The sequence below is a fragment of the Equus quagga genome, chromosome 15 (genome assembly GCF_021613505.1).
Source record: "Equus quagga isolate Etosha38 chromosome 15, UCLA_HA_Equagga_1.0, whole genome shotgun sequence".
In the NCBI taxonomy this organism is placed as follows: domain Eukaryota; kingdom Metazoa; phylum Chordata; class Mammalia; order Perissodactyla; family Equidae; genus Equus; species Equus quagga.
In genome coordinates this window covers 41,915,312-41,923,329 of record NC_060281.1, presented here as the reverse complement: position 1 = coordinate 41,923,329, position 8,018 = coordinate 41,915,312, and positions in this window count along the sequence as shown.

The window sequence follows — 8,018 nt, the reverse complement described above, 5'->3', positions numbered from 1 at the left end:
AATATCGAGACTTTGGATTTTAATAACTTAAAACAGCATTTGTAATTTTACAGCTATGGTTTTCATTGCCAAGTCTTTCCAAAAGTATTGAACCAAATTGCATCATGAACAGCAATATATGAAAAAGGCAAATATATTGTTCATTGTGTGTGCCTTTCTTCCATAACCCAATAGACAAAAATTAACTTAATCCAATTAATCAAACATTTATTCAAAACTATTAGCCATTGGGGCCGGCTCTGTGGCCGAGTGGTTAAGTTCGCGCGCTCCGCTGCGGCGGCCCAGGGTTCAGATCCTGGGCGCGGACATGGCACTGCTCATCAGGCCACACTGAGGTGGCGTCCCACATCCCACAACTAGAAGGACCAGCAACTAGGATATACAACTGTGTACGGGGGGTGGTTTGGGGAGATAAAGCAGAAAAAAAAAGCAAAAGAAGAAGAAAAGGATTGGCAACAGTTGTTAAGTTGTTAGCCCAGGTGCCAATCTTTAAAAAACAACAACAACAAAAAACTATTAACCAAATGTTTTGTTAGACCTAGAAATGCAAAGGTCAATAAGAAAGACACACAGCCTACTCTCAAAGAGCTCTGGATAATTTTGCCACAGATAATTCCAGAGACTCAGAAGGCAGGAATTATGTGCAACCAGAAGACATATGTGTTTTGTGAACAAATTATTTTAATGGGATTTGAGTGGTGATGTATCTTCCTGCTTTGTGCGATTCCACCGTGAGTATGTCATTCTTACTCAGTTGTCAACACTCTCATGAATAGGCCATAATCATGTGTTTATGTTCTACATCAAACCCGAAAAAAACAGATTCATCAGCTCATTGTGTATTTCCCAGATGAATCCATTGAATCAGAGCCCAGGCAATATTTCTTTTCAAATTTTCAGGTAAGACATGTCATAACTCTTTTACGGCTCTTCCTTGGCACCAGAAAAAGTGTGTCTAGGAGGAAGAAATACTGGAGCAGAATTAGAAAACTTTACTTTAGTCCTGTATCTACCACTGAGTATGTGGCCTATAACAAGGTATTTAATTAGTTTGTATCTCATGAATAAAGTGGATAAAAATACTTTTCCTGTCTACCTTGTGGCTGTTCTAATTTGACTAATTCCCGTCACAAGCTCGCTGTCTGCTGGAAGCAGGCCCATCTTCACATTCCTCTAATATCCCATCTTAATCCAGGCTGAATCCCAATTACAGAGCCCCAGTTCTTCTGCCAAGACTCAGCTCAGTTAGCATCCCCTCCAAGAAGTCCAGCATCTATAATTCCAGCCCACGTTGAACTTTTCCCCCTTCCATCCCACCCCCAGCGTTTGGTAATGTTAAATTCAGCATTTTATCATGAACAATTTTAAATCACTCCTAAATTGCTTACTAGCTTTAAATCTTATCTCCCTTGTTCTTGTCTATTCACTCTACCCAGAAGATCCAAGCAGAACCTCAAATTTTTTAATCCTACAGGTCTTGTCACAGTACCAGAAACATAATAGGTACTCCAACAGCGTTTGTTTAAAAGCAACCAAAGGAGTCAAAATTTAAAGAAACTTGATGCTGGGGAAGAAAGAGGCTAAGATAAGGGAGGCTAAGATTCTGCCTACAATCTCGCATCATGGCATTTTGAGATTCTCGAGCTGTGCATACATGACAGAAGCATAGAGAATCAAGCAACAAGCATCACAGGGAGAATCAAGAGCTGAGTAGCAATTTGGACAGTGCTGCAGAGATAGAGGTTGGAATTCTGGACCAGCCAAAGCGAAGGATAAACACCTAGGGCTCTAAGTCGAAACATCTCAAAAGGGCAACAAAGTAGAATTAAGAACTATTTTTGAGGAGTAAGGGCAGACTAGAGAAATGATAGCCATGACAAATTGTGAAACAGCTTTGGCTGGATTACAGTGATCTTGTACCAGAACTAGAGTGCTGGAAGAGACAATGAAAAGAATATTATAATACTTCTTGAGAAGGATGACATTATCTACGGCCACTAGCGATGTCTTATCTTTTTTCAAAAATCCAGTCATTGATAATTAAATAATTAAATTAAACTTAAATAATTGAAGTCTAATTTATATAACAATAAAATGTGCGATTTAAATGATACAATTTGATGAGTTTACAAATGCATATTCCCATACAAACATTTTGACAATCATGAAAGAGAACATTCTATTTTTCATCTATTTCCTATTTCATTAAGTTATGCTCTTTAGTATTTCCTGTCTTTATTAACATTGGCTTTAATTTTCTCTTCTAGTTCTATCTTCTCAATGAGGAAAGATAGATCATTGACTTTTATAGCTTCTGATTTCTTTTCTAATGTAAGAATTTAAACTAGAAATTTTCCTCTAAGTACTGCTCTAAATGCATACCACAAATTCTATATTGTTGTTTAATTTTTGTTCAATTTAAAATATTTTCTAGTTGCCCTTGTGATTTCTTTTTTGACGTGTAGTTTACTAGAAGAGAATTGGTTGTCAAAAATGGGTGAATTTTTCATTTGTTACTATTTTTTTAGGTTAATTTCCTTGCCATCAGATAAAACAATCTATATTAATTCAATTTTATTTTTTAATATTTGTTGTGCCTTGAATAGCTCTTTTGTTCCTTTTCATGCAATGTTCTGTAGATATCAACTAGATCAAATTAATTGATACTACTGTTCGAGATTAATATATCCTTATTAATTTTCTATCTGTTTGTTCTGTCAATTACTGAAAGAGAAATGCTGAAACTTTTTAATTGCGTTTTTCTCTCTGTCGTTTCAGTTCTTTAATTTTTCTTTGCGCATGTAGAATCTCTGTTAATAGTGCATACACAAGTATACTGACATGCCACTTTAATGAATTGACTTGTAATGTCTATGAAAGGACCTCCTTTTCCTCTGGTAATACTCTTTCTCCTACGATTGCTATGGTTTGAAATTAACATATACCTTCCTGCTTTCTTAGAACTCATGTTTACATAATATAATTCTTCAATATTTCACATTTAACTTATCTGAATCATTATACACAAAATGTTGTTCCTGTAGACAACACAGAGTTGGACCTTAAAATTTTATCCAATTGGAAAGTGTCTACATTTTAATTAGATGATTTAGAACATACACATTTAATGTGTTTATAAACATAATCAGTTTTCAATATGCTACATTGCTATTGGTTTTTCATTTGCTCCATCAGTTCTTTATGCCATTTTCCTTCTTTTTCTGTCTTTTGGGGTTAATTGAGTACTTTTGGTACTCTGCTTTATCTCCTTTTTTGAGAGTTTATCTCCTTTTGAGAGTTTTTTCCTCTTTTTTAAGAAGTTGTTATAGGGTTTACAATATGCATAATTTAATCATCACCATCCACCTTCAAATAATATTATACCACTTCACGGCTAACATAAGAACATTACAAAAAAATACTTTTATTTCTTTCCATCTCTCCGTTGTGGTATTTTTATCATACATTTTACTTCTGTGAATGTTATTAATGCCACAATATCTTGTTTTTATTTTTAATTAGAAATTAATAATTTTGCAAAGAAACTAAGTATGGGAAAACACATTTTAAATATATTTTCACACACAGTTAACATTTCCAGAGCTATTCATTCATCTGTTTGATCCAAGTTTCTATTTGTTATAATTTTCCTTCAGGCTGAAGAAGTTTCTTTAACATTTCACATTACACAGGTCCGCTACTTTTTTAGTCTTCTCACCTATATTTGTTGTTGCTTTTGCTTGAAAATGTATTTAAATTGCCTTTATTTTTGAAGAGTAGTTTTACTAGACATCGAATTCTATATAGACAGTTCTGTTTTCAGCACTTTAAAGGTATCATTCCACTTTCCTCTGACTAGAATTCTTTCTGAACAAAGTCATCAATATTTCTTTTTCTGTGATTGGCACCTGAGCTAACATCTGTTGCCAATCTTTTTTCTTTTCTTCTTCTTCTTCTCCCCAAAACCCCCAGTACATAGTTGTATATGCTAGCTGTGGATCCTTCTGGTTCTGCTACGTGGGACACCGCCTCAGCATGGGCTGATGAGCACTGCTAGGTGCCCAGGATCTGAACAGGCACAACCCTGGGCCACCGAAGTGGAGCGTGTGAACTTAACCACTCAGCCATGGGGCCGGCCCCAATAATTATCATTATCTTTGTAATTGTTCATGTAATATGTCTTTTCTTCTTTTTCTCTGCTTTTAAGATTTTTAATTTACCATTTATTTTTTGGCAATTTCATTCTAGTATGTTGCGTTGTGGTTTCCTTTATTTTTACCTGTTTGGGATTCATTGAGATTCTTGGCCTATAGGTTTATAGTTTTTAAGCCCATTCAGGTTATTTTTTAACATTAAATATATTTTGCACCTTCAAAAATTTGACATGGTTGTCTCTAATACTTTCCATTTTTCTTCTCATTACATTCGTATTTCCCTTTACATCTTTAAACATATTTATAATAAACAATTTAAAGTTCCTGTCTCTAAATACCATAATCTTTGTCCTCATTGTTGGAAATTGAATTTGTCTCCCAGTTTTGTGTGAGCCTCCTGCTAGTTCTTTTTGGCTTGGTCTCACGCAGTTTCAACCTACATATATGCAGCCTAGTATTCGGTCAAAATGTCAAGAGGACATCTACGCATGAGCCTAGAATATTTTCTCTTGATAGCCCCCTTCTTTAGAGCACTCTGCTCTGCAAATATCAGCTGCTACACTCTCCCCAAAATCTAATCTCTGTCTCAACTAAGTAAGGCCACCGCGGTCCGTTTGGCTTATTTTTCTCCATTCTGTTATGCAATGATGCCTCCAAGCAGGAAGCCACATGATTTAAGAGCTCATTTTGTTTGCTTTTATTTTCTCAAAGATCACAGTCTTGTCTTGCTTGTGTCCAATGTCAGAAAACATTTTTTTCGTGTATTTTGTCTTGATTTCTGATTGCTCCATCAGGGCTGGAAGAATTTGGTCTATAATTTTTCTGAACAACGTTTGGCATTCAATAAAAAAAAAAGTACCACTTATGCCAAGAAACAAGAAAAAGACCAAAAAGGACCGAAAAGCCCAGAATAAAAGGCAATGGGAACAGAACTACTTGTGATCAAAATATTAGATACTGCAGATAAACACTTTAAAACAACTATAATTAAATTGTTCATGATAATTTAAGAGAAATGGATTATTTTACCAAAAAAATAATGATATGAAAAGTGTCAAATAAGTTCTAGAGCTGAAAAATGAAAAACCTGAAATTAGTATTGAACATATAAATTTAATAGTGTTTAATAGATAAACATACAAGAACAGAAAAATGCTATGTATATGTGTTACGTGTGAACTGCAAGAGAGTTGTGTTAGTTTTGTATTGTTACATAACAAATGAGCACAAATTTTGGGGTTAGAACAACATACATTTATGAGGCCTGCCCAGTGGCACAGCAGTTAAGTTCATGCGCTCTGCTTTGGTGGCCTGGGGTTCGCTGGTTCATATCCCTGGCACGGACCTACGCACTGCTCATCAAGCCATGCTGTGGCAGGTGTCCCACATATAAAATAGAGGAAGATGGGCACAGATGTTAGCTCAGGGCCAGTCTTCCTCATCAAAAAGAAGAGGATTGGTGGCAGATGTTAGCACAGGGCTAATCTCCCTTTAAAAAAAAAAAAACCACACGTTTATTATCTCACAGTTTCAGTGCATGAAAAGCTTAGGCACAGCTTAGTTGGCTCTTCTACTCAGTCTCCTAAGGCTGCAATCCAAGCGACAGCTGGAGCTCTGGTCTCATCAAAGGCTTGATTAGGGAAATGTCTGCTTCCTAGTTCCCTCGGGGCTGTTGGAAGAATTCGTGCTCTTAAAGTTGTGGGTTTAGATCCCTATTTTCTTGCTGACTGTTGGTCAGGGAGCATTCTAGCTCCTGCAGTTCATGACAGTTCCATGCCATGTGACTCTCTCACAACGTGGCAGCTTAGTTCTTCAAAACCAGCAAGATCTCTCTCTCTCTCAGTCAGTTCTGTTAAGACAGTCTTATCTAACATAACTTCCTCAAGGGAATGGCATCCCCTCATCTTTGCCTATTCTGTTGGTTAGGAGCAAGTCTCAGGTTCTGTCCACACTCAAAGGTAGGGGATTACACAAGAGTGTGACTCATTGAAGGTTCATCCTAGCATGTGTCTGCCACAAGAGTCAAGAAATTATCCCAGATCATAAAAGAGTACTATGAACAATTATACGTCAATAAATTGGACAACCTAGAAGAAATGGATAAATTCTTAGAAACATACAACCTATCAAGATTGAATCATGAAGAAATAGAAAATTTAAACAGACCAATTGCTAGTAAAGAGATCGAATCAGTAATGAAGAATATCCCTACAAACAAAAGTTCAGGATCAGATGGCTTCACTGGTGAATTCTACCAAACATTTAAAAAAGAATTAATGCCTACTCTTCTCAAGTTCTTCCAAAAAAGTAAAAGAGAGGGAAAGACTTCCAAGCTCATTTTATAAGGCAAACATTAACCTGATACGAAAACCAGACCAAAACGCTACAAGAAAATACAGTTACAGTCCAATAACTCTGATGAACATAGATGCAAAAATCCTCAACAAAACATTAGCAAATTAAATTCAACAATACATTAAAAGGATCATACAACCTGATCAAGTAAGATTCACCCCAGAAATGCAATGATGGTTTAACATCTACTAATCAATGTAATACATCACATTAACAAAAGAAGAGTGAAAATCATATGATCAGCTCAACAGATGCAGAAAAAGCATTTGACAAAATTCAACATTCATTCATGATAAAAACCCTGTGAAAACTAGGTAAAGAAGGAATGTACCTCAACATAATAAAGCCCATATAATGCGAGCCCACTGCTAACATCACACTCAATGGGGAAAAGCTGAAAGCTTTTCCTCTCAGATCAGGAACACTACCAGGATGCCTACACTCACCACTTCCATTTAACATAGTGTTGGATGTTCTGGCTAATGCAATTAGGTAACAAAAAGAAATAAAAGGCTTCCAAATCAGAAAAGAAAAAAATAAAACTGTCCCTCTTTGAAAATGACATGATATTATATGTATAAAACATAAAGATTCCACCAAAGAAATTGTCATAACTAATACACAAATTCAAAGTTGCAGGATACAAAAATCAATATATAAAAACCAGTTACATTTTCATACACTACAATGAAATGTTGAAAAAGAAATTAAGAAAACAATCCCATTTACAATAGCATCAAAAAGAATCAAATACCTAGGAATAAACTGAACCAAAGAGGTGAAAGTTCTGTACATTGAAAACTATAAGAACTTGATGGAAAAAATGAAGATGCCACAAATAAAATGAAAAGGTATTCCATGTTCTTGGATCAGAAGAATGGAAAATGTTAAAATGGCAACACTACCCAAAACAAGCTACAAATTCAGTGTAATCCCTATCAAAATTCCAATGACATTTTTCATGGAAATAGAACAAATAATCCTAAAATTAGTAAGGAACCACAAAAGTCCCTGAATAGCCAAAGCAATCCTGAGAAAGAAGAACAAAGCTCTAGACATCACATTACCTGATTTCAGACTATATTACAAAGCTATAATAATCAAAACAGTATGGTATTGGCATAAAAACAAACACATAGGTCAATGAAACAGAATAGAGAGCCCAGAAATAAACTCATGCATTATGGTTAATTAATTTACAACAAAGGAGCCAAGGATATACAATGGGAAAGGATAGTCTCTTCAATAAATGGTGACAGGAAAACTGGACAGCCACATGCAAAAGAATGAAACTGGACCCCTATCTTACACCATACACATAAATCAACTCAGAATGAGTTAAACTTGAATGTAGGCATGAAATCATAAAACTTCTAGAAGAAAACATTAGGGGTAAACTCCTTGACATCAATCTTGGCAGTAATTGTTTGGACTTGACAATAGCAAAGGCAATAAAAGCAATATAAATAAGCAGAACTACATCCAACTAAAAAGTTTCTGCACAGCAAA